The 24513-nt window shown below is 51.3% G+C and overlaps 1 protein-coding gene and 2 long non-coding RNA genes across 4 annotated transcripts in view; 2 read left to right on the top strand and 1 right to left on the bottom strand.

The window, feature by feature from the left end:
- The window catches only part of CHSY1 (chondroitin sulfate synthase 1), a 66648-nt gene that overhangs the window by 25769 nt on the left and 16366 nt on the right, over positions 1–24513 (top strand). The window lies entirely within an intron of this gene.
- On the bottom strand, positions 620–3015 carry LOC308201004. Its single transcript, XR_013955990.1, has 3 exons — positions 2893–3015; positions 1995–2453; positions 620–1865 (listed from the first exon to the last, which is right to left on the bottom strand). It is a non-coding gene; the product is annotated as an uncharacterized lncRNA (long non-coding RNA).
- On the top strand, positions 2987–7981 carry LOC308201003. 2 transcript variants are annotated; one of them, XR_013955988.1, is made up of 3 exons: positions 2987–3037; positions 4557–5800; positions 6495–7981. It is a non-coding gene; the product is annotated as an uncharacterized lncRNA (long non-coding RNA). The 2 variants fall into 2 exon arrangements; XR_013955989.1 differs by lacking the exon at positions 2987–3037 and adding an exon at positions 3290–3424.

The raw sequence follows: 24513 nt of genomic DNA, 5'->3' as shown, positions 1-24513 counted from the left end.
CAAGCAGAAGCAGGCTTGGAAAACTGCAGGGGAATTAATCATGCCCGTTTAACAGAAGGGACTTGAAAATGTGGAGGCTGTGCTAAAGACGTCACTGAAAGCCGAGGTGCATGGCAGCTAGCAAGCTCTCAGTATTTTATCGTGCTTCAGACCTTCTTTGTAATTTCTTGCTGGCTTTCACCACATTTTTCCACTCGAAGAGCTGAGCGTGCCCTCCCACGAGGAGAGCAGAGCCCTCGGCTCCGGGAAGCACCGGCCAGCAGCGGGGCTGAAACCCCGGGGCTCGCAGTGGACACCCGAAAATTCAAGTACTGGCACAGAAAGCACGTGCAGGGCTGCCCGCAGACCGAAGTGGGTGGGCGCTGGCACCCAGTGGGTCCTCGCCCTGCTTTTCAGATGAGTTACTTCTGAACAGGACATCTCCTAAGGCTGAATTTCCCTCTGGTGGAAATGGCACGCGACTTGATCAGGTAGCAAGGTTGTGCTGGTTTACGTCAGCTAAAAGTTAGGCTTAGACATCTTGCGTGTGGCTGTCAAGTACCCCAAGAAAACAGTGAGGTCTAAAGGATGGTTTTGTTCAGGATTTCATTCAAGCAAATGGAGTCCCTTCTTCAAAAGCTTGCAAGACTGCATCTGAGTTGCAGTGAGCTCAACTTCATGGGACTCCAAAGGCATTATTACAGCTTCTGTAATTATCCAAAATAGCTGTTCTGTACATGAGACTGGCAGGACTTTAAAGCCCGGTGTCTTGGGCTTCTGCAGGACTGGGCTCCAGCACTGACTCTTCCATTATCTAGCTGGGAATCTCCCTTGGAAATGCTCAAAGCCCATCATAAATATTGTGTGTGGGGTCGGGTGACAAGCTGCAGGACATCTGATTTTATTAATTATATAGGATCTGCTCTTGGTAGTAGACGTCAATAATGTCTTGCATTGACTGTGACTTGGGAAGGACTTACAGAGCAAATTCAGTGCTCAGAGAGGTAGGAGGAGCAATTTCATTATGGGTTACCTGTTCTGCCTGCTGTTCCCATCAGCAGGGGAGAGCTGAGCACTGCCGTGGCACCGTTAGGATATCAGACTTGGTGTTTGGAGGTTAAATTAAATGGGGGAAAAGGAATGAGAAGTTACAGCTGTGGAAAATACTCTTACGTAGATAAAACCACTGAAGTTACTCTGTACATTAATAAACATCGTTGCTTATAAAAAGCACATGTAATATAAAAGTCTCCAAGATGACAGTAACTTGACAAATACAATCCTGCAAACCCTAGGTAAATACATTGATGAGATTTTCCACATTGTTTGCCATGCGTTCATTCAGACATGCAAATAATGAACCTTGTTTCCGCGGTGCAGGAAGTATTCGTGAAGTGCAAGCACCTCTGATTTGTATCCGCATTGTACTGCCGGTTTGAACACACACCTATCCTCTGAAAGCCCTTTTTTTTTTACGGTTACACTATCTCTAACTGCAAATAATCCAGTTCCTCTGATCAATTTTAATTATTTTTGCACTTGTTGCTCAATAAATGTTGATATTCCAAGAACTGCAGTCACTTTTCCATTGTCTAGGCGGCAATTTGGCAGAGCCAAATAATCAGTTATGATCACTGTCGATTTTTAAGCGCGTGAGATGTTGGAAGGCAGGTGTAAGTGAAAATCCAGCTACGGTCCGTACAGTCGTCCTGAACGCCTGACTGCCTTGGTGCTTACACAATTAAAGACAGTAGCAGGTATCCTGTGCACATTATCATGTAAGCTGAGATTTCAAATGCTCGAGTTGTGTAGTGGGCATTAACTGTCTGCACGGACGCCAGAAATACCCCGCTGGTGAAGTGCTGGGCTCTGCTGTGGGCTCTGACCTATAAATGGGAAAAGTAACGGAGAAAGCAATTATGCAGTAAGATTGAAATTTCCGGAAGGGAATGAAGCAGAGTGGTTTTGTAATAGGAGAGAGTGGTGGGACTTCAGGTCGTGTCTGCAAACTTTACCTTTCTCCTCCCTTGTACTCTTCAGGGAGAGCCTAAGGCTTCCTCTCTGCCAGCCCTGTAAAATGCTGGTTCTGGACATTTTGTGCATCTCAGCCCCTCGTTCAGTGACGTTTCTTCCTGATTCACTGGGAAGATCTGTTTTTCCCCTATAAATTGTAGCTGAATAACGTCTTTGCCTCGGAACAGAAGGGAACACCTCGTTTTCACGGTTAACCTGTCCCTTCTCGTTTGGATTACCGCTCTGCAAATATTTGTCATCGTTTGAGTCGATCATCCCTTGGCTCCTAACGCCCTTACTGCTCCCTTCATCCATCCGCCCGGGTTCTGCCACACACCGGGGCAGCTTGTTGCTCTGCTGGGTCCTTCCCCAGTCCTTCCAGCTGTATGGGGCAGCAGGAACATCATCTGCTTTGGGGCTGCGCGGTGTTGTGGAGGACGTATGGCTTTAGCTGCCTGGCCCTGGAGGTGGGGATGCCATTAACACATAGAATCACAGAATCACTGAGGTTGGAAGAGATCTTCAAGATCATCTGGTCCACCCTACCACCAATGTCACCCCCTAAACCATGTCCCCAAGCACCAGGCCCAACCTTTCCTTGAACACCCCCAGGGACAGTGACTCCACCACCTCCCTGGGCAACCCGTCCCAATGCCTGACCGCTCTTTCTGAGAAGAAATGTCTCCTCATTTCCAACCTGAACCTCCCCTGGCACAGCTCGAGGCCATTCCCTCAGTCCTATCACCAGTTATCTGTGAGAAGAGGCCGGCCCCAGCTCCCCACCCCTTCCTTTCAGGCAGCTGCACAGAGCAATGAGGCCTGCCCTGAGCCTCCTCTTCCCCAGACCAAACACCCCTGGTTCCCTCAGCGTTCTTGCTGTGCTCCCCCTTCTCTTCCCACCTGCCCCGTCCTTTACGGTGCTCCAAAGGGCACTGCGACAGCGGGAGAACATCTGAACAACGCAATGTGAAGCCAGGAGCTCTTTAAAGCTGATGAGTTAATGTCCTTTCGTAAGGAGCTGTGGCCTGGGGCTAACTGCACGCAGGTGGGGAAGGAGGAGAGACATCTGCTTTTGCTACTGATGTCTGATGATTTAAGAACAGCGTCTAGGTCGTTCGTCTTTCCGATGCTCAATCACAGGGACGAGTAAGGCCCCATAAAGGTTTTGTTGAGGTTGGGGCGCCCGACCTGGCGCTGCTTTCTGGCCTCCCTTGGGTGGCAGCGTGAGGCCAGGGGGTGCCCCCGTGGGCAGCACCGGCTGCACCTGGACAGGCTCTCGGAGCTCCCCGGAGCAACACCAACACCAATGTGGCTTTCGACAGAGGCAAAAGCTGTTGTGATTTGAGCACTCCTCTAGCAGTTAAGGATTTTCCGAGAGTTTTGTGGGTGCTTGGATGTCAGGATGTCACTTTTTTTTTTTCTTTTTCAGAAGGTAAGGAGCACATCTCCGTGGAGTGCTTTCCTGCCTCTGAATCTGTACCAAACATCTCGTTTTTAGAGCTGGAAGCATTTCTGAGGAGGACAGACTGGTGTTGGTTCCAGGACTGACTTAGTCTGGTTGTGTAGTGGGTTTTGGTTTGTTTCTCCTGTACAATAAGGGGAGGATTTGGCAGCTCATCATATCTGTTAAACTGCTGTTAGAGAAGCGAATATTTAAGCTGAAGGCTTTCTTTGCTCAAAACCGGTTTTGAAAGGTGAACAGCTTAGGAGTTCATAGAAAGCCTTGGGTTGGAAGGGACCTTAAAGGTCATCTGGTTCCAAGCCCTTAAAAAGTTGTGTCCCCCTAAAGAGCTGTGTCCTAAAAATTTGTTGCTAATAATGATTTTTGTGGTTGGAACGTATTTTTATAGTATTGAATTGATTATGTCCTTCTTCCTTTGCCTGCAGCCTTTAAAATAAATGGCATTAGTTTGTCTTGTAAAAAGGTAAAAAAGCAAAAAAAATAATAATCACAAATACTTGCAGTCCCATAGGCTTCTGAAAATGCTGGAGCTTTAAGGACAGAACGAAACGACTCCTTAGCCTTTTTTCCATCCAGGATTATAGCTCCTGCAACAGAATCAGGCATGAAAAGGGATCATTGCGGTAATGCTTCGTCTCTTCTCTATCTTAAGCGCAAAGATAAGCATGTTTATGCTTGAACATGACGACACTACGGAAAATAATTGCTGATCTGATTAGCTCGATTGAGTTGGAGCTCGGCTTCCTGTGCTTTATGGGTGTTCCTCTGCCCGGGGCGGCGGGGGAAGGCTGCGCTGCCGAGGCTCCTGCCTCATTCCCATTCTGCAGCAAGCCGGAGGATCGGACAAGTTGGGGCAGCAGACAAAAGGCAGGCCCGCAACGCTCCGCTCTGCGTGGCAGGCCAGCAAGTTTGGGTGTTTGAGTAAATGGGGAGCTGGAAGTCATAAAAGCTGAGCAGGACGGACTTCTGAATATCTTTAGGAAAACCCATGTGCTTTTTTTTTTCCCCCTTTTAAAATGTTTCTTGGTTTTGTTGTTGTTTTGTCTGATTTTTTCCATGCTAAAGTGGATTTTTATTTTCACCTCTTTTTCTTTTAATCCAGGCACTCAGAAAACCTGAAATTGAAATTGGCTTGTATTGATGGCTAGATAGAGCTGAGCAGCAGACAACTGGAATTTCTCTCTCAGAAAGCAAGTATTCAGTTAAATCAGTAAATCCCCCTATGACACTTTAATCCTAAGCCAGAGCGTGAAGTCTCATGCAATGAAACAAATGTCCACACCATTAAGGAGGACTCTCAGAAGCCTCTTTTAGCTGCTGGAAACGAAGCCATGCTAACATGCTGTTCGTTCCCTAAATGTTTCCCAGTTGTAAGCCGTAATGGGCAAACACATTACCTTTCAGCACAGCTGTGATTAAAAAAGGCAGGATTGCTAAGCAGGCCGCGTGCGGAACTCCCCGAGAACGCGCGGCGGTGCGATGTGATGTCTTCCCTCTCTTCTTAACTTCTGCCACAGCTGAAATGCAAAGCTTGGGGCAGCGAAGGGCGATGCGCTACGCAGAGCACTGAACACCCAAGTGTGTTTCATTACAGGAGCCTTTTTTTCCCATTCCACCCTTGGACTCCCGCTGCTACAAATAATTGTTCCAGTGGGTGCTTCGGTCAAAGCAAGTGCTCAAAAATGTCTCCGTAGGGTCAAGCTTAGGAAAATCACTCGTTCTTTATCTGGGCTCTGTATTTGCAAGTAGCGGTGTGGTGGGTAGAGTTTGTTCTCAGTGTATTCAGCCTGCAAGATCACCGCATAAAAGGGTAAAACGTGATGGAAGGAGCTGTGTTTGCTTGATCAGATGCCATCTGCTTATCGTCAGGCTCATCTGGAGCCCCGTTTCCTCTGCAGGTCGGTTCCAGGTGTGTGTGTGTTCGGTCTGCAGACACCGCTGCCCTCTCATGCTGAGCTATTCCCTCATCTCTTGCCTTGTGCTCTCCGCTCTGCCTGTACTTGCCCGTTGCCTGTCACCTTACTTTTGTACTGTAAATTTTGGAGGTCAGAGAGAGGTTGGGGTTTTTTTAGTATTATTTTTTGTTGCTCCACATTCACTTTGTTACCAAGCCTGATGGGTTCTCACCTGGGGTAAGAGAGAGCCTTAAGCCATCCCCAGCCTATAAATTATAAACAGAATTGTCTTTAACTTGCAGATTTTGAGCAAATCTTTCTCGGAGTAGCACTGGAGGTGGTGATGAGGGCTGAGGTTGGTTGTCTGACAAGTGTGAAGTTCTCACGGCTGTCTGGCGAGGCTGCCTGCTTCCTGCAAAGTCCTCCTTGTACAGCTGGCTCCGACTCTGGGGTAGTAACGTATCTTTTGACATGTTCTTCTTTTTCTTTCCCTTTATTTTTTTGTATTTGGTGTCGCTCTTCTCTGACTCCAGCACGTGATCTCAGGTCCTCCCCGCAGACAATGAAGTCAGCCTTGGGCAGCAGCCTTTCCTCTGATTTTTTTTTTTAATTTTTATTTTTATTTTTTTTTGGCAAATCGTTGCTCAGAACCTGTTTTGGAGCCTCGGCCTTGTCATTTAGTTTTACTCTTTGGAAGGGATTGTTCATAAAATGCTGGGGACACTCATATGGATCCGTCCCAAAAGTGTTGCATGCTACAGAAATGTCAAATTATTCCAGACACTTACCGGGAAAAAAAGCCTTTGGAAATAGAAATGTCCATAATAGGTTATGTGCACAGAGATCCCTGCAGGGTGTGTGTTTCAGAGACACTTGTCTCTGCTGTTAATACCAGAGCAAAAGACCACAGGCATCTATTTAAGGTTTTTTTTTTTCATTATTATTATGGGGTAGAGAAAAAAATAATATGGTTTAATATAATTACGAAATTCCAGTCAAATGCAGAATTGACCTCTCTCATTTAGGTGCCGGATTAGCCGGTCAGTCCTCATTTTGGACTTGCTTTTTGCTCCCCTTTTTAAGGGAGGAGTAGGGAAGCTGCTGTTTAAAACATCTCAGTCTTTTATTTATGGTTCTCTTCCAAGCCTTTAACAGCAACGAGTCGTGGTGCAGCTTGGCTTTATCCAGCACACGCTCCCGCTGTGCTTCGCCCTTGCTGTTCAGTCCTCCCGAAAGGTGCCTGTGGGTAAGGAGTCCCCGAGTTCAGCCCCTCCGAAGGACGCCTGCCATCGGAGGTGTCACTTCCTAGAGCCACATCTGCGAGAGCTTCGCCCCGTTGCGGGGGCCGGCCCTCCCCGCTGGCGCGCAGTCGGGCCGGGTGCCTCCCTGGGCAGCCGCCTGCCTCCGGCTTGGAAGCCGAAGCTGCCGCTTGGCAGGGAGACCGGGCTCGCTTCTGAGAACTGCATGGGTGTGAGACCAGACGCGAGGACGGGCGCAGTTCTGGCTTTCCTCCCCTGTCCCTCAGCTGTAGCTTGCCGTGGTCTCCGCTCCTCCTCCTGAGAAGTCACGGAAGCCAGCTGTCAGTGCTGCCGGTGTTTTTTCTCCTCCCCGTCTCGCAGCTCGAGCTATCCAGCCGTGCCCTGTTGGCAGGGATCTCCTGACACTGCTGTCATTTGGCTTCTCGGGGTAAAGTGACCAAATCCTAGGATTAATTTTCCAGGAGGGTGTATCAGCATGTCTTTGATGGGAGCTGTAACGTGCATCCCTACCCGTTGAAAGTGACATTGGTGAAGAACCTCGTGAGCATCTATCTCCTGGCTAGCAGCAGCAGGCTGCGAGGCAGCCACCAGCTGCTCTTGCTGCTGGCAAGATCCCAGCAACTCGAATGGCCCCGGTGGCTGCTCATCCACCTCCTTTAAGAGACTTTGCAGTGTATCCAAAGTGGTTCATTTAGAAAACCAGGCTGGCCTGCTGAGACGTTCGCAGCCTCGAGCGCATCTCAGCTCTGCAGCGCTTGCAGAGAGAGGGTCTGAAGGAACGAGCATCTTCTGCACCGCTGAGCTGAGCGGTGCTTGGCGGCCCCCTACATGAGCAGCTTAGGGCTTGGGGCTCCTCTAGGCCAGGAGGTGCTGGTGCAGGACGCCGGGATGGAGGTTACGGTGTGGGACAGGGAAGCAGAGGTCAGGGAGAGATGACGCTGTATGCTTCCCATGCACAGATTTGAGTTTTCTCATTGTATAAAAAAAAAAAAGACTTGCAAACCATTTGGTACATTCCAGTGCATTCTCCGAAGGTGTATTCGTCATCTAACAAAGCAATGGTGAAGCCTTGACAGTTTGAGGATACAAATGAAGTGAGGTTTGGAGGAGGAGCAGCCAACTCTCCTAATTTTTCTGATATTATTTAGTCTGAGCAGAAAGGTTTTCAGGCCAACAGCCTGTCTTCAGGCTGGAAAAGGCAACTTAGATGCCGAAAGCTTGTCAGTCTCTTCACCCCCCCCGCCCCTCCGCTCCTTGTTTGTATCAGTTGGTCTAATAAAAGATCTTACATCTCCTGAAAAATGTTTCCTCGCTAAACATTTAAACATACTGGCTTGGATTTGTCAAAACTGTCTAGGCGAATTAGGCGGGTTTCCATAACACTCCTGAATGGCGTCTAGAATCAGGAGGATGGATTTGGAAACACCGTTCAACTTTTAAAAAGTGGGTGGTAAAGCGTGATGGACAATACAGCAGCCTTTAATGTTTTAGTTATTGAAAGCCAGCGTCTCTTTAAACAGTCCTGCAGCAGATGTTTGCTCTGCTTTTCTGTCTTTTAATGCAGCTGGGCTTTTCGGTTACTGGAGCCTCTGCTGCTTTATCATCCAGCGTTAACTGCAGCTCTTGTTACGCCTTCCTGCAGAAATCCTTGCTTTATTTATTTATGGCCACCTAACTCACCCAGCTCTCTACTTTCCATTAGATAACCGCACGTTCCCGTCCTTTGGAAGCACTGGAACCAGGGCTCGGCCCCCAGCTCCTAATGTAACACGGCACAAGTTGCTCGCCTGCTTTACGAGGTGGCGTGCCCTGGTTGGCACTTGGTGCCAGCAGACTTGATAATCCCTCCAGAGCAGATACAGCAATAAAACATCTCCCGAAGTCCCGCGGGCGTGCTGCAGGGGAGGTGAGTGCAGCCTCCAGCATTGATCCGTCCCCGTGTCACTGGCAGGGAGAAGCGCTGTGCCGAGGTGTCACGCACACGCAAATCACGTGAAACGCTCCCGTTCTTGGCTATTGGTTTTTTAATATTAGCTGGCAATTCATATTCTTGACCACCGTTTCTCAAGTACTTCTGCAGGTGAGTCTTGAGTGCTCTTTTGATGACTGTGAAGCCATTAACATTCTCCTGACAAGTTCTGCCCTTCACAAGAAAATGTGTTTGGTCGTATTCACCACGTGCAGGGAAGGGAGAAAGCAGGGAGGTTATTGCAGTTCTGGGTTTGTTCCTTTCCGTGAATGCACTGCAGAGAATTAAGCACGCTGTGAGGAGCTGCTTCTCGCTCTTGCTGCGCTGCTTTTTTATACCAACAAGCAATGGTTGTCAAACTGACGCTGTACCAGAATCTGCAGAGGATGAGGCAGCTCAGCTGATTTATTTTTTCCTTTTTTTTTTTAAACTGCTGAACGAAGGCATGTATTAGTTGGATCTGGCTCTCCAGTATTTGTAAAAGTCTGCCTCTCAAGCACACGGTGGTCCGCTTTTAAGTGGCATTACTGCCTTTTAAAATTATGCTGAAACTTTTGCAACCCGTTGACAGATCTGAGTTTTGTTGTTTTTTTTTTTTTCTAACTGTGGGTAATTACAGGCTCACAAATCCTGGCTCCTGTGGGCGCGTTGCAGCGCAGGCTGCAGGGCGGTGTACAAGCAGCGGCCGCAGCGGGAAGGTAGGCGACACGAAGGGGCTGTGGTTGTCGCAGGCATCTGCAGGACGCTTCCTTCCCGGAGCAGCCCTGCACCTGATGCACTTACAGTCCGTCTGGGGGCTGCTGTGCTGCTCTGAAATGCCCCGACTCGTTCCGCAGAGCCCAGGCCTGCATCGTGCCATCAGGGGAAGCGCCACGCCGCTGCAGCGAGCGGCTCTACAAAAGGGTTTGTGCTTGGGAAGTCAGGAAGTTGGGGCAGCTGATTTTTTGTTGTGCTGCTTGCGCAGGCTTTTTAGGTGCTGTTGCTGTCAGAGAACCGTCTAGGTTAGGAAAGACCTTCAAGGTGACTGAGTCCAGGTGTTTGGTAGAATTGGTTTTAGTCGTACATCTTTTGTACATAGTGGATTTGTTCAGTCCCCATATCCTGTAGAAGCACACGTAAAAATCGCTGTCCCATTGGCTTCCAGTTCCACATGGGCTTACAGGTTAAATACAAAGACTGTGTCCAGCATCTCTGGGAAAAATATAAATTCAGTAGATTGAACTCAGTGGGGCAAATGCCTGTCTGAAGATAGAAGCTAACAGATTCTCCCCAGAGGTGCTCATTCTCTTAGGCACGTAGACAGCAGGGAGTTTTTTCACGGGAATTGGAGAGCAGGGGCCTTCTGGCTGCGAGGTCTTTCCTGTGAAATCATCTTGCGGTTTTGGGAGAGGACAGAGGGCTCAGCCTGCAGCTTCTGAGCCTCTTGACCCGGAGGGATGGGTAGGACCGTCGCTCCTCCTCTGCAGAGGCAAGTTTCTCTTTCTGCTTGGATAGCTTTTTTTTATTTTTCGAGCCCCTGAACTTCTCAGAAAGAAACGACTGTAGGAGTGCAGTGGAAATGGCAAATGTAATGGTTTCTAAAACAGACAAGCGTCTCATTTCTTCACATCCTACCCTCTGTGGAGGTTTCCTGCTGGTACTGTTGATGACATTTATAGCTGTTGCTAACAGGGGAAGGGCAAAAAAAAAAAGAGACTTGTTATTTTTGCTGTCATAGCAGTACTCAGAGCACCAACTTTAGGAAATTGGAGCTGGAGAGCGCTCTTATTAGCTATTAGTCTTCCCGTCCTTTCCAGGCATGCTCCCCCAAACTTCTGTGCAGCATTCTGTGACGTGAAGTTTTGAAGCGTTTGGTTATTGGCATTAACTGCACTAAGCGATTTAAATGCTCTTATCTCCATAAGAGCCCCAAATCTTACTTCTCTCCTCGAGCAAGCTGCCTGACAGCCACCGTGCGGGTTCCAGAATTCAGATTGCCTCGACGATGCCAGGGACAAGGAAGCGTTCGCCTTCGGCTGGGAGCTGGAAGGAACGAGGTGTGCTGCTCCCTGGCCTGGCCTTTAATATCCAAACGCTGCTTAAGGGCATTCTCCCCTTCTGAGCTGCCTGTGAGAGTGCTGTGCTCGTCCCCCACAGGAGAGGTATTCCCAAACGTTTCAGATGATGGGAGAAGGAGCCTGGAAGAGCTGGGACAGACCGGTGGGGCAGGGAGTAAGTGTGCGAAGTTGAGAAACGCAGCATTTGGTGCACGGTTCTCTTTAAAAGAAAAAAAAAAAAAAAGGAGAATTGGCAGGGAAACAAAGGCTGAAGATCACAGCTCTTGCATGGAGTGGTGTTGAAATCTGCAAGCTCTCTTGAAATAACGGGCTTTAGAGGGAGGCTTGTTCTAGCATCAAACCCCCCATCTTCCTGATGGCCGGGCATCTCGCGTGGCTCTCATTTTCAGTCACCCGTTGCCGTGTCACAGCACTTGGGTAGGATTTCGTTACACCGAAAGCAGTTGCTTTTCCCTGCATCTTGGCTTAAAGAGACCTACAAGAAACGGAGATCTGGGCAGAGCCACGTGCGTAGGGCTCTGCAGGGCTGGCGCAGACGTTCCTGCACGCGCCCCCGGCGCTTTCGGCATCGCTGCAGAGGGCACAGCATCCCTCCAGGCTCCGGCTCCTGTGGCACTGTGAGGTTTATGAGGTTTACTGTTCAGAAGGCGCCGTTCAGGCGTGCTGTGAAGCAGTGGTCCAGAGCGGAAGGCTGATGTTTCTAATCTCTTTAAAATCCGGTTTGAAATTCGGCCCCGCGCCTCCCTGCTTGTCGGGACTTGGTGCGGGGCCAAACTTTGTCTTTACTCAGAACAGCCCTGCCGAATTTGGAAGTGAACTTCGGAGCACCTCGGTCCCCCATCGTTTCTGTAGCTCACTTGAGAGTGCTCTTTATCGATGGCATTTATTTCTTAAAATCTGTAGTGAAGGCGGTGCTGGAGACTTGCAGAAACCTAGGGGGGCTTTGCTGTTACCTTGAAAAGGTGTCTGGGGGATCAAGTGCTTCTGGGTTGGAGCTTGCTTTGTCTTCCAGACAACACAGTTTCCTCAGGGGTCTCAAAGGTACAAAAGTCCTTCTTTTTTTTTCATTGTTTGGTTTTAAATGGCAGTTGCTAGCTGTCTTTTTTTAATGATTTTTAAATTACCATTAGTGTGTTGCGGTGGCAAACTGTTAGCACTTTTCCCCTCGTGATTTCTTCCCGAGTCCTTGCTTTGTTCATGCCTTAAATATTAATGTAAGGATTAATTCCTATGGTAACGCCGTGAAAGTCTTTCTGGGTAATTATTAAAGGTAATACCTCTGTTTTTTTCACTGTGCTACTCCTGAACTTCTCCCTAATCCCCTTTGAGTGAAACGGAAGGTTGCTGCCGAGACCCTCCCAGGATGAGGGGGTGGGGGAAGTAGTGGCCCAGCTTGAAAATTCGGTTCTTGCCAGTTTTCAGCCCAAATCCTTCCAGCACTACGAAGGAAGAATGATCGATTTTGCTGTGTGGACACAGAGGAATAATTTCTGTGTTTGAGCTTTACAAGGATTTATTGGCATGCATTTACAAGATGTTAAGGCTTTGACAGAGGGAACTTTCATTGAAAGGAAAAGGAGAGTGTGGTAGCTTGTTTGGCTTCCCTTCCCAATTACATTTTGGTAAAATTAACCTGATTTCCTCTTCCCCTTTTAATTATGTTACACATGCAGCTGGAAATCAAATAATAGACATGTGCAACTCAATGTCACCCCTGGGATAGCTGCTCCTGGATTTCCTGTCTCGGCCAGCGTGGTGCTCTGCGCTCCAGCTGAAGGAGCCCAGCAGCTCAGTCGCAGCAGCTCGTGCCTTAAATCTTCTGTGCCCTCAAGTTGAGATATCTTGGGAAGAAACGCGGCTGTGCTGCTCTCTGGATTTACTGACCGGTGTAGCAGAAGGGCTGCTGCCTCGCCCCAGTATTACAGTTTGTCTGGGAGCAGAGAGTTTGTGTCTTTTTGTGCAGAGAGAACGCAGATCTCAACTGGGACAATTTTAAAGCTGCTCGAGGTTGTTGGGTTTTTTATATGAGGTGTCAAGCTTTGGTTTGACTGGCCCACTCCTGGTTACCTTGCTGTTGCCTTTAAGTCCGAACGCAAGAATTGCAGTGCTAGCACTATCACTGCCTGCTGATTTACAGTATTTCCTCATTACGCTCCTTGCGGTTCAAGGTCCGCTTAATTACACTGATTACAATGTTACGCCGACGTTCTTATCCTTATCTGGTCTGAGCTTTGTCCTCTCGGGGCTTTTGCACCTGCACTTGGACTCAGTCCCGTGCCAGGCTCCCCAGCGTGAGACGTGGATGTACTGCACTGAGTCCCGTGATGGGCACCAAGAAAGGTGGTGGCACCCGGGGACTTGGACAAGAGGCGACGGGCCAAAGGGACGGACGTGAAATTGTGTGTAGAATCAGTGAGGTTGGAAAAGACCTTCAAGATTTAAATAATAGAGAAAACATCTTTATTGCGAGGGTGGTCAGATGCTGGAACAGGTTGTCCGGAGAGGCCGGGCAGCCTCCGTCCTTGGAGGCATGGTCCTGAGCTGCTCAGGTGGCTCTCCCCGAGCAGGATTGCCAGAGGTGCCTCCCAGCCCCGTGCCGTTACACTTAACGAGGCTTCTCAACCGCCTTTGGGGTGGGAGTTGGCCATGTGCTAACCCCACTGGAGGACGCAATCCTTTGTGCAACCCTTTTGCAACCGACAGGGTGCCGCCGGTTGGATGCGTGAGCGCAACGCCAGTTGAAATTGCTCACACGCATCTAGGAGAACGAGTCCAAGTGACGTGCCCGTAAAATATTTGAGACTTGGGGCTGTTGGCTACAAATTGGGCAACGCGTTCAAGTGGGGGTTGCGCGCGGTAAACCTCTGCGTCAGGCGAGGGCAGGGAACCCTTGCAGTGCTAATGGCCCGGTAAATGTTTTCAGCACATTGGACGGGCTGCATCTCGACACACACTTGTTACTGTGTGTATTGTGCTATGCGTAATAAACTGAAACAAATAACGTGGCTGCCAGCCATATGTTCCCTGTCGTTGACTTAGCGCGGCCGAGATTTTCACAAGAGATCGAAACCTTCAGCTTCAGCCATCCCTGTTTGTGCCAAGAGAAATCGCGCTTGTTCTTGGGGCTGGGGGTCTGGAGATGGAGGCTGCGGCGCTGCAAGTTCCAGGTCTGTTCCTTCCCAGCACCGTTACGTGCACGACCTTTCCTCGCCAGGCTGCGACTTTTGCATGTTCTGCACCAAAAAGCATCGTGTGAGGCTGGTAAAGCTGATAGTCTGCAAATGGACATCGCCCGTTCGTGGAGAGTGACCCAAATCCTGCCTTGGTTAATTTTAAATATTGCCTCAAAAGCTTTCACACGTTGCTAGAGCAGTACCCAAGGAGCTGTTGCTACCATTCGGGCAAAATTACAGCCTGCAGTAAATGGGGCTGATTGTGGGAACTGCCTTTCTGGTACAGACGCATCAGGATAACAAGCAGCTTGATGGGTGACTTTCCTTTCTGGCCTCCTGCGGTGCTTTGAAAGCCTGGGTGGTCACTTGCAGCGTCAGCATCTTCCTTTAAAAAACAGAAAAAGGAGAGAAAAAAAAAAAAAAGAACTTTTAAACAGCTGTCAGTCCAAGAGGCCATAAACGAGAACAAAGCACTCGCAGCGAGACGTGGCGGTTCAGCGCCTGGGCCGGTGCGCGGGAGTCCTCAGAGGTGACGTCCAGAGGGCACGGGGGTGAGTTTGGAGTCACAACACGTCCCTTGGGGGCACGCATCCAGCGCCACGTGTCCCGAGCAGCACCGGGGTCGGCGGTGCAAGGCCGACACCGGGATTTTGCCTTCTGGGGCTTGAGCCTCCCCCAAAGACTGCGTTTAGCCTGCTGGGGAAAGAGATGCTTTCCCCACCTCCATCCCTTCTTTAATCTTTAATCTTTCCGGCTCTGAGCTCCCCTGGTGTCGGAGAGCAGATTCACGTGTGCATCCCTGCCTCGACAACCCTTTGCAGGACGCCAGCTGAAGTCAGTGAGCTGAAAATGGGGGGTGTGGGGTATGGCTGGGTGGGCAAGGGGTCCCGCGGGGCTCACCTCGACGGGGCGGCGCTGGCGCTCCTCACGGTCATCAAACCCTCGGTGCCCGAGCCTGAGGTCAGGCGCTGAGCAGATAAAACCATGATTTCTGGAGCAGAGTGCTCCTATTTTAGTTTTGGGGGTTCACCCCTCCTTTCCCAGCGCATTCAGCATTGGTATGGAAAAGTGGCTCTTTGCATCCCCCTTAAGGTGAGCAGCTGTTCTCAGAAGGCCTCCAGCGCTGCTTTTCTTTCTTTTCCTAAAGGAATGGGACCTCCGAGGAAGACCAGGGCTTCGCTTGCAAAATCTGATCGTTTAAGTGGTTTTCGGGGGTGCCGTGTTTTGTCTTGTGTTGGTTAAATGCCTGTCTACAGGGGAGAAAAGCGCTATGGATTAAAGCGTCCTGGTTTTCTCTGATTACATAGGGGCTGATTTGCATATAGTGTAAAGGTAAAAACGCTCCAAATTGAACTATTTGTAATCCTTAGGCTTTAAATACATTTTAATGCCTTTACAGTTTGTCTTAAGCGGGAAACAATAGAGCTTTGGGCAAGGCGTACGTGTTAATATTGTCACAGTAATTTTGCATCTCTAATGGCTTCCTGGCAGTGCACTGAAAACCACACCTTGCAGGCAGGGAAGGGCTGTGTTACCCAGCCTTTGTGCACGTATCTGCCTAGTTATCTCTTTTTAAATGGGGAACGTGGATCACAGAGGAGGAACGCGTGCCGTAGGATATCAGTAGAGGGTTTAGTTTGGGGGTTTGGTTTCCTTAATCTACCCAAGCAGCCAGGCCAGCAGGAGTGAAGTCTGTATCCCCTTCTGCTTGGCGCTGGTGAGGTGCACCTAAAATATTATCTTAAAATATTATCTTCTGAGCTCAGCAGGGTCATGGACGAGCTGGAGAGGGCTTAGCAGAAGGCCACCGAGGTGACCAGAGAGCCACGAGTCACAGATATCCTCCAAGGAGAAGCCGAGGGTGCTGGACTTGTGTCCTCAGGTGAGGGAGATGCCGTGGGCTCATCCGCCAGCTGCCTCCAGCTCTTTGAAGGGCAGCCAGGAAGATGGAACCAAACTTGTGGCGGGTGCAGCAAGGAGCAGCATCCCCAAATTGCAGCTCGGGAGGCTCGGAGCTGTGCCAGGAGCCCCACGTCAGGCAGGAGGGTGGGCGATGGACCCCCCGGAGCTCCCTCATCATCCCGGCTTCTGGAGCCCCGCGCTGAGCTCGCTCAGACGTCGGGGTGAGGCGTGCAGCAGCTGTCCACCCCTGTGGTCTCGAGGCAAACAAAACCCGGTGTGGCAAGCCTGAATGTGGCTTCGTTCCCGTTTCTTCCGAGTGACTAATGCCGCCGGGAGGTGGGAGGGAGGCATCGGACGGGGAACATCTGGGTTGTCGCTGCCTGGCCAGATCGCCTCCAGACCGTCCTCCTCGGCCACTTGCACCTCTTTAGGCTGACTGGGGAGGTAAAAGGATTTTTCTGATCCTGATCTGCAAGAATGTCAGGCAGGATCCGGTGCGTGAAGGATTAAAGCGAGACAGGGTCCCTGGGCATGCCTGCAACGGGACAGCTTTAGGATGTCGTTATCTGCATTGAATTTTTAGGCAGGAGGTGGCGAGGAAAGGAAACAGATCTTGTTTTCACGTGCAGCGTAGATACTCTATTGCAGCCCTGGCAAAAATTCCTGCCTCGTGAGTGATATTTAATTAGACCCTGTGTAGTGCTGCTAGGCAGAAGCTCTTCTGTGTGTGTGAGGGACCAATTTTAGCTTAACAGACGTGTGTGTTTTGCATGTGTTAGACCATTTTTAGTTTAACAGCCAGGCATATTTCTCAGTACCCCAGCGGTGCATGGGACAACCTCCACGGTGAGAAGAAAATCTTTGCTAAGCATGGGTTTTTGCCCTCTTGGGGTCCTGCTTGGGGTGCAGCAGTTCCGTTTGGGGTCACTCAGACCCCAAATCGGTGGGAGATGCCTGCCTTCCTCCCTGGGCCGGGGCAGACCCGCAGCTGCTCCTCTCCTTTCATCCCACGGGGTCAACTCTTCCCTCGCAGGGTCTGATCAGTTCTCATCACCTTCAGCAGGAGCTTGCCGTGCCCTGTGGGAGCAAGCAGGCCCGGAACAGATCCTGCTTCCCTTGGGATTTCCCAATTTAAGGCTCTGCAAATGCTCGTAAGACCTTCCTGCACCCGAAATGACCCAGCAGAGCAACGCTGGCAGTGCCCTCGTGCTTTGGCTGCGTTTCAGACCGGCTGGCTCAACCCTCTCCATCTAGTCCTCGTGGCTTCTGGAGGCTCATTTTTAGAAAGTGCGAGCGCGGAGAGCCGTCTGTCTGGCTTGCTCGACAGATTATGTCCAAGATTTTCGGTAGCTTAGCTATGACCACTGTCTTACTTCCTTCTGTCTGAAGGATGGCCGCCAGATTGAGAAGGAGCACGCATCAGAGCACTGACGCACATCGAGGGAAATCCGGGAGCTGTCTGCTTGGAACAGCTGCTTGCCCTTCTTTTTTTCTTTTTTTTTTTTGAAAGAAACTAGGAAAAAAAAAAAAGGACAAAATTGAGCAACAGCGTGGGATGCTCGAGCCACCAGCACATAGACTGATCGTCTCCACCGGCTTCGTAATCAGCCGTTTGATAAGGAGTTAGGGCAGCGCCTGGGAGCTGGGAACGGTTTTGGGATGTCCTAGTTTGTGAGGAGCTGCGCACGGGGGCCAATTCCTCACAATAACAGTTGGTCAGAATTCGAGACTTCCAAATCAGGGAGGGACGAAAGGAAACGTACTCGGGAGCTGAATTTGTTAGTATTGTGAAGTGGAAAAAATGCGCTCAGCATGCTTTTAATTGCAAGTGCTGCATTTTAATGGGTTTCATCCAGCTCGTGTTGCCCAAGAGGATCATGTCCACTGCAGAGAATCCTGTTTCTTCGCAGTACAAATTCCCTGTGTCGGTTAACGTTGGAGGGGTGCTTTCAGGCCTAAAATAAGCTTGCCAGCTGTGCCTGGCTTCGAGCTTGTGCGTTTGAGGATTTGGGAAGGCGCCGGCTCCTTGCGAGCCTCCGTGCGCCACTGCCCTGTGAGCCCTGTGCATCTCCCCGCGCTGCTCAGAGGGGAGGGCCATAAAAAATCCTGTAAAATCCCATTTAAGGTGGGCAGGCAGCAGAAAGCACAGGGTGATGAGAAGGTGTCGGTGAGATCCTTCCGTGCCGCAGCGAGGGCTGCGCAGCGGGGAGAAGCAGAAGGAAGGAGCAGCGAAGCCCCGCTGCTGGCGGACAGCGTGGCGCCGCGTTGGAGTGCGAGTGTCTGTGTCGGGGTGCCAAAACCGTGTCCCCTTTGCACGGCGAGTCGACCTCAGAAGTGTGAAACGGGTCCTCTCGACCTGTGCTTGCGTGTGAGCACGGGCTGGAGCACGCCGGTGAGCCGAGCGCTCGGCATTGCGTCCCGGCGTTGAGGCAAGGGGGACGACAAAGCCCCCGCAGTTTCTTTCCCCCCCCCTCCCGGTTTCTTCTCCCCCGCCACGTGGCTTTGCTCGGGCAGTTGTGGAAATACCCGCCTGCGAGCGTGAGCACTTGCGCTGCACTTGTTTACAAAGAAAAAAGGAAATCGCTCCCTTCTCATCAGCCTCTCATTTCTGCCTTCTGCCTCATCGTAGATTAATTATTGCCAGTGGTTATCGGAAAGGTTAAAGGAGAGGCATCTGCAGAGCCTGTAATAAAGCTGTAGGGGGGTGATAGAGGAACAAACTCCGATCACCCTGGCTGGGCGTCGTGCTGGGTCGCTGTGGGTGCAGCAGGATCGCCGGCCTTCGGCACAGACCTCCTGCTGAGCTGGTGCTGGGGGAGGCTCTGGGGGCGAGCTCGAGTCCTTCTTAGCAGTTTGTGGAGTAAATCGCTCTAGGAATTGCCCGTGCAGCTTCTTGCTGTGTCGAAGGGGCACTTGCCGAAGCGTTTTGTGGATGGGAGTGCTTGAAGTGATGCTCAGCAAGGAAATAGCGCAGCAGGGAGCTTCCCAGGGGGTGGTGGTGCAGAGGCACATGTCTGCCATACTTACAGTCTCTGAAATGCAGCTTGTCTGTGTTCTCGCATGTGTGCTCTGAAGGGCTTGTAGCCCGGCACGTTGGCATCTCAGCTTCCTGAGAGTGTAAATTTTCAGCAGCTCTGGCTTCCAGAAAAATACCAGGTGAGCAGTCTAGACGGAGGTGCCGGAGGATTTCCCTCCGAACAGGAACCCAGCAGAAGCTCGAAACCGGAGCGAGTCTCGATGGGAGAGGACAGGGCCTGGGCCTCTTCTTTTCTTTTTTTTTTTTTTTCCTTTTCGTACTGTAGTTAGCTGGCAGTCCACCCAAAACCAGTTGGCTGTATTAATTCTTCCTAAGTGAAAGCTTTACATGGGTGTAACTCTTTCTTTTCTTTGGCAGCCAAAGCATTTTTATTTCCAAAGGCAGAGGGATAGAGCAGAAAAGTCTGTATGTTTTTTTTTTTTCTTTTGGTGCCATTTCTAGGTAACGGAGCTTCAGCTAACTCAGAACTTACGAACATTTCAAGTGGAGTTTAAAAAAAGAAATGGGGGAAAAGGGACACAAATGCAAACCGGGAATATGGGGCAAGGGCAACGCTGAGCTTGACCGAGCGGTGGGAGGTGTCTTCATAACGCGCGAGAGGAGGCACATTTCACAACTTCCAAGGGCACCCTTGTTGTATAGCACCCGTTAACCCCAAAGCCGTGTTGCTGCCAGATAGGGATCTGCCAAAGCCCTCTGTGGGGTTAGGAAGCCTTAGGGCCAGCTATCAGTATGTTACGACAGAAAAAATGTGCATCAGTTGTCAGGTTTCCTGCATCAGGGAGTCAGTTCGTGATGGAGGGGGCGTAGGAGAAGCTCTCGCAGCGTGGGGAGGATGCTGGGTGGAAATCGGCACCAGTGGGAACCCCGGATCCCAGCAGACACGGAGCTGTTGCTGCTCCATGCTCTGGGTAGGGCTGGAGGAACCGGCAGGGACAGGATAATGCTGCAGGTCCCGGTGTGTTGGGAGCTGGAAAAGAAGTTCAGAGTGCGGGGGAATGGGGAGCATCTCAGGAGGTGCTGGATCGGTGCGGGCTCAGGATCGACACCGACCCCGCAGGAAGCCGCTCGGGTGCCGTGCGAAAGCCTCGAGTCCCAAGGCAGGGCCGGGGCAGCCCGCCGCACCCCAGGAGGGGACAGGTCGGTCTGGGCTGTTAAAAACCTGTTAAAAACAGCCCCGCGCGGGGAGAAACCTCTGGGTGTGCAAGCTCTCACGTGGAAATCAAAAATGCGCTCCGAGAGCTGCGGTGTCCTGCACCTCTGCTGTTCCCCCCTGCAAACATCCAGCGGCTCAGCAGGATGCTTCCTCGTGGTGCTGAGCCTCTGAGCAGAGCCAAACAGCTCTGAGCAGGGAGGTGCTGTGCTCGGCCTGGAAATCCCGTGACTTTTTAAAGCACCCCGAGCTGTTTGAGCACAGGGGCCCTTCCCCTTTCCGCCCCGGCCTCGACGTCCCCGGGAGCTGCGGTGGCTTTCGGCAGGGGTGGCGTGGGTGGTCGGCGAGCTGCAGGGAGGAGAGCCCAGTTCGGGGAGCCCGAATGCTTGAGGAGAAATAATTGTCCCTAATCTGCCAGCAGATCTAGCAAGGCAGAGGACAGCTCATCACCGCGTTAACACAAACGGGCTTTCTAACGGAAACGGAGCTGATGGATGCCTTCTAATTATTCCCTCGTGTTGCGCGTGTTAGAGAGCCAGCCTGAAAGCTCTGCCCAGAATTCAGAGCCTTAATTTCTTTGACCTTTCCACTGATGAAGACGCAAGGCTCAGTGAATTGCAGTCATCTCCGTTAATTCCTCTATTGTTCTGCGGCTGCAAACGAGCCTGTCTTTCCGCACGCCCCGGCCGGGAGGTGCGTTTTTGGGGACGCTGAGCCGCTCCGTGCCGGGGGCTCGTCCTCCAGGCAGGTCGGGTAAAGGAGCCGGGGGGCCTGGAGCTGGGGTTTTCGTTAAATATACTGATGTGGGGGGCTTCTCTCCCTTTGCACGTCTTTCTCTAGAAATGAGCACTTCTGGCAGAGGGGTTTCTGATGGAGGTGCCACCTCGGGCACACCTGCTTCGACGCAGCGCGGTGCATTTCGGAGAACGTATCTCAAGGGGGTGTAATGCTCCAGCGTTGCCCTCTTGGCTGAAAAACGCTCTTAATCAGCCCGAAACCCCACTGAAAGCACACATGTGATTTCCCCTCGTTTATCAGGGAGACCTTTATCCCCGGCTGGCTTTCATCTTTTAATGAAGAAAAGCTTCAGCTGCCGGTGCCGGCGAGCACCCCGGTGCCGCGTGCGTCGCCCTCGCTCCGTGAATCACCGGTGGGTGCAGCCGTCATTTTTGGTAACTAGGAGGCAGACGAAATTGCTGGTTATGATTTGATGTCTTGCCCACAGCACAGCAAGCAAAAGGGATGAATTAGAGACAGGAATAGTAGCACAGCCTTCTTTTTTTTTTTTTTCTTTGTGTGTGCGAGAAACCTCAAAGCACATAATAAACTATTGCCATTTTGATTACCCAAAAAAAAAAAAAATAGAAGCTGAATGCGGAGATAAAATAAGAAAACCTCAAGTATAATGGTTTTGCCAGTAATATAAATACACCCCAGAACAAAAGGCTGCAGAGCTTTTTTTATATCTTGTGTTCAGTACACTGGATTGAAGAGAAAATTGGCCGCAGGGTGTTTTTAAGCCCGCACCTCGCTTGCAGGTCCTTGCAGTCCAGCGCCGCTCCCTGACTCCAGCGAACAAAGAGCCATAAATTCCAGGACCAAAGAGCTCCTTGGGGCTGTTCTGCGCTGGTGGGACTTGTTTGAACCCTTATAAATACGCGGCACTGACGTCGGCACTTGAAGTAAAGCTGCTCATCTCCTTTCTGTATGAGGAGTGTATCCTCGGCCGCAGCCGGGGATCTGCCTCCTTCCCTCAGCCCTTCCCTTGCCCCGACCCCAACCTGCTGCTCCCCGCTTCTCGAGGCTCGTCCCGCTCTCCGCTGAGCTTCCTGGGGCTCTGCAAGAGGACAGAAAGAGGACAGCAATCACACAGGATGCCCTTTTTCCTCTGGACGCTGCGTTTTGATGGCAGCTAGCTGAGTTTTGGTGCACCGCACCGATTCACGTTCTCGCTGCGTGCCTCCTGCTAGCAAAGTGATTTTTTTTTTCATCCTCTTGCTTTGGGTGTGGGAGCGCGGTGCCTTTCTAGTGTTACTGGGAGGTGGTGGGGAGCTAAACCTGGGTCAGCCTGCCCTATCTGCTGCTCTTCCAGGACCAAAGCAGGATTTCTTTGGCCTCCAGCAGCGGCGGAGCCGTGCGGCACAGCACCATGCCTCTCGGGGACATCTGCACCAGCTGCTGTGCTCCACCCAGGGTAAATGGCTGCGGAAAGCAAAACGCTGCTTAATCCCAAATCCCTTCTTGTGCCCACAGCTTCACTTGGAGCTCCTTTGTGGCCGAGGCTCGCGTTGCTCCAAACTCGTGTCATTACCCCAGCGGCATAAAATGTGCAGCCGGACATGCGGGTGCCTGGAGGAATATTGTGTCCCCGCAGGTTCGCCCGTCCACGTTGATGGGGAGGCTGCGGCTGCTCGCTGCCGGTTCTTGGCAGCGTTTAAGCTCGCTGGCTTCACAGAACCTCTGACGATGGTTTTTCCACGAGGTGCAGCACACGGCCGTGCCCAGGGCTGGCTGCTGCCGTGCCGCCGCTCCTTCGGAGCTGGGATGCTCGTGGCTGGCATGGCCGCTGCGCTCCCCGCAGCAGGGCACCGCACCGCAGCCCCGCAGGCTCCAAACCCGCTTTTTTTTTTCCGTGCAGAGCACGAGGAATGGGAAAAGCAGGCAGGGCTTGTGCCACAGCGGCAGCTTGCAGTGCACTGAGCCGTGGCCCCTCCTCAACTTGGCTCGTTTCGTCCTGCATGTACCGCGGGCTGTCGCGTCTCAGCCGGGTATCTCTGTTAACTGAAGGGTTTCAGCCTGGTCTCATTTTGCTCAGGAGAGAGGAGAGAGAGGCTCATTTCTGAGCTCCTCCAGGGCTGGTCGGTTAGGTGAGAGGTTCTTAAGTGTACCCCAAAGAGAGGCGTGTCCCACGCTGCAGAAGAGCACCCTGCAGGAAGGATTTATTCTGCCATCTGCCCTGGGACAGGAATTACTCCTGACACCAGCGCTGACCTCCAGCACGACCCAGAGAAAAGGACAGTGCCTTGTATCAGTTCAGCATCTGCAGCCGCCACCCCTTGGGCAGCAAAGGCTGATTCTGCTCAGAGGTGGGAAAACGGCACGCTCCTAACGGTGCTTCAGCGGAACAGTGACACGCAGCAGCCTCGCTCTGCTTTATGGACCAGGGAGCACTTGAAATGGAATCAGTCTTGCAGCCCCGTTAAAACCGTGCCAAAACACTTTTCAGACTGGGTAAATATTAGCAGCGGGCTGACGAGGGTTGCTTGCAGGCTGCCATCTCGAGCGTCAGCCACCTTGGGCAGGGAGACCTGCGGGGGCGCCTGGCCAAAATTTGGGAGGCTCCTTCTCTCCTGGGATGGGGCAGGAACCGGCGGTCAGGTCCCCAAGGACACAAGGGGCCCTGTATTTAACATGGGCCCTGCTTAAGCCACTCTGGAAGTCCGTGTTCCCGGTTCTTTTCTCGTCCAGGATGAGGCTGCCAAGGCTTCGAATGCTTTAATTACCATGCTGTAATTCCATCTGCGACCTTAATGAAGATGATGTCTTGAGGGGCGATCTGCTCTCGTCCTCCTTTTGCGCACTGTGGGCTGACACCCGAGTGTTTGCGTTTTTGGCGTTCCCAATTTTTGGGTTTCTCTCTTAAAACGAGAAGAGACTGTGTGAAAATCAAAGGAAGTACAGTAAGTCGTGAACGCAGTCAGGGCAGAACTTGCACAGCTGCCAAAATGAGGTTCAGATATTTTACTGGGTGATACAAAATGAATGTTTAATTCATCGTGCATAACACTTTAAATAAATATCACTTGGCCACCACCTAATGAGGATACGTTTGACCGTTGACACCTCGTATTCTGGATGTCGTCTCTCCGGCTAGTTTTTACAGCAGTCCGTGCATTTTTGGGAAAATAACTTCCAAAATACAATTCATTCAATCGCGTCTAAGCCGGGTCTTCAGTTTTGTAACACCGCCTTTTAAAGCCTCGATTCAAATCGCTGCTTGAAGACAGCCTCCGGGATTAAAACCGGTTTTATAGGGCAGTAAACTGCAAATTCCGGTACCGGATGGCAGCAACGTACAGCTGCTGTGTGCTCGGAACTAAAGCCCTTGATGCTTGGCCTCCTTTTGCCTTTCTCCAGACACATTTGCCTATTGCCCCCGTCCCGCGCCATGCCCCGAGGAGTTTGCCCCGTGCTCAGCAAGGGAAGCTGTCCTTTAACCGGTGCTGAGCCTGACCTGCACAGAGGATTATTGTTTCCCTTACGAAATTGGGAAATATTATTGTTCAATAATTACTCTTTCCCTTAGTGAACAGAGATGCCCATCTCCCTGCTTTTTGTCCCATACCCAGTTCATTTTTGGGACTACCTGGGCAGGGCAGGGAAGGGCTCGGCGTGCCCGCGCGAGGAAAGGGGACCTGCAGCAGTGCAACTGGGATTCGTGCGGTGCCCGCTGCAGTGGGTGGGGAGAACCCCCTCTGCTTTTATCAGCAGGGGCTGTTTGTAGCCGTGCTTTTCATTTTCTTTTTGAGATTTCGGTCTGTAATCCCAGCTAACCTTCAGCTTGCGGCTATCTGGGCACGGTGACTTATCAAGGTGCTGTCACGTCGCAACCGT

The sequence above is a fragment of the Anser brachyrhynchus genome (assembly GCF_964034855.1).
Source record: "Anser brachyrhynchus genome assembly, chromosome: 11".
In the NCBI taxonomy this organism is placed as follows: Eukaryota; Metazoa; Chordata; class Aves; order Anseriformes; family Anatidae; genus Anser; species Anser brachyrhynchus.
The sequence above is the reverse complement of the archived record's forward strand: the minus strand, read 5'-3'. Positions and strand labels throughout refer to the sequence as shown.